The following is a 2,062-nucleotide window of genomic DNA, read 5'->3' as shown; positions in this document are numbered from 1 at the left end:
CCAAGTGGGTGTTTAAACATTCTCATACACATTCAGATTTCCTGGGCAGATGTGGAGTAAATCAAGTGGTAGCTACTTAGGGAGGAATTGGAAGGATGACTCTACTTCTTTCTGGGTGAGCAGAAGGATTCATGAAACTAGAGGGAAAAGGATTCAGAAATCATGCTAGAAAAATAAAATAGTCTCTTTTCTGCCCCACAATAATTTCCCTACTGGTGACCCTGTAAGGGCTTTTCTTTGCTGTGGAGGATTCTAAGCACTCTGCTGTAGTGAGTAAAACATGCCAGCACCATCTTGCAGGTCACACACTAGGCACGACTAGAGTCTGAATGTCCAGGACCCACACAAATTTGCGACTGATTATTTTGCATTGCCTGCTCTTTATTCCAGGGAGGAACAAAACCCATAGCTGAGTGAGGGGCAAGGAGGAGGCTTGTGGGGGAATCTGGTGTGCTTCCCTTACAGCCTGGGGATCCTTGATTGTTGAACAGTCTAAAGAGAGCTGAGATTCTAAGAGCCTCTGCTGTGGGAACGACCAATGATCAACGCTGCTGTGCAAGAAGCTCACAGGAAGAACCTGCTCTGATTAACCTCCTTTGGACATCTGAAGTGGCAAGAACTCTCCATACTAGTTGGAAAAAGTTGTTTCAAACAGTTACAACCTTTAGAAAGTAACCATTTTTAATTCAAACTTCTTTACAAAGAGTATTGGACTGAAGGATTGATGTCTAACGATTAACATCTAGTAATTAACATCTTGAAGCCAGAAAGGGAGGAGTCAAAGCTATATGAACAAGGATGTCAGCCTACTCCTCCACAAACATCCTCGGACCGCTCTGGCCCTTTTCTCTCTTTAGATACTTGTAGTTCACTCATGCAATTTGTCACTCAAGTCTGAACGAGCTTACATAGTGAATGACGGTCTTATACCTTCCACCTTGACACTCCAACTACGCATTTCTTTCAGGCAGAGAATGAGAACATGTGTTACATTTTTAATGTCCCACACAAGGTTTCCTGGGCTCAGGACAGGTCCTCAGAAAATCTTGGTTTGTTGATTACTGATTGGCAAGTCACAGTGATTGTCAAATACGTTGAAGAGCCAGATGGCTAAGGCTTGGTCTGCTTATTGACTACAGAAGCAAACTAGCATGCAGTGTGCATGGACCTCGGGGAAGCTGTCAGTTTTATTACATTCCTAGCAAAGAAATATAACCTGTTCAAAATGCTTAAACCTAACTCGTATATTAAATATGACTAATTTTTCCTTCCTTGTCAATGAGAAAAAACACTTCTGTTCCTACAGTATTCTCACTGCAATGTAACATAAATGCTAACACAGACTTTGGAGCAGCTCTGCTGTTTGTTGACTGTGACATTGAGGAATTATTTAAACTCAAGTCTCTCTTTTTTTCCTCGTGTCTTTGGGTAGCATCCATAAAATTGTTATAGGATGACTTGTTAGCTTGGAAGTTAAATCTCACACTCTTCCCTCTTCCAGAGACTAACCATCGTGTACTTTAAAACACATCCAAAGATATACACACATACTTATCTAGATAAAGAATGGTAGTAGATGATAGCTAGATAATTCTAACTACTTTCTTAGGAGGTGAGATTATGCTACAGAGAAGACTCATCCACTTTCCAAACCTGGATGGGTTTAGGTGTGCAGTTTGGGGTATACACTTTGATTAGAACACTGATATTTATAAAAATGGGAGGGGCTGGCCCCATGGCCTATTGGTTAAGTTCATGCACCCTGCTTCGGTGGCCCAGGGTTTCACCAGTTCGGATACTGGGCACGGACATGGCACTGCTCATCAGGTCATGTTGAGACAGTGTCCCATATAGCACAACCAGAGGCACTCACAACTAGAATATACGACTATGTACTGGGGGGCTTTGGGGAGAAGAAGAAGAGAAAAAAGATTGACAACAGATGTTAGCACAGGTGCCAATCTTTAAAAAAAAAAATAATGGGAGAAGTATAGAAAATGTTCTGGGAAAGAGGGCACCTGGGAGAGAGTAGAGTACAGCACAGGTGGAGGAATGATGAGAG

The sequence above is a fragment of the Equus quagga genome, chromosome 9 (assembly GCF_021613505.1).
Source record: "Equus quagga isolate Etosha38 chromosome 9, UCLA_HA_Equagga_1.0, whole genome shotgun sequence".
Classification (NCBI taxonomy): Eukaryota; Metazoa; Chordata; class Mammalia; order Perissodactyla; family Equidae; genus Equus; species Equus quagga.
Note: the sequence above shows the minus strand (reverse complement) of the source record.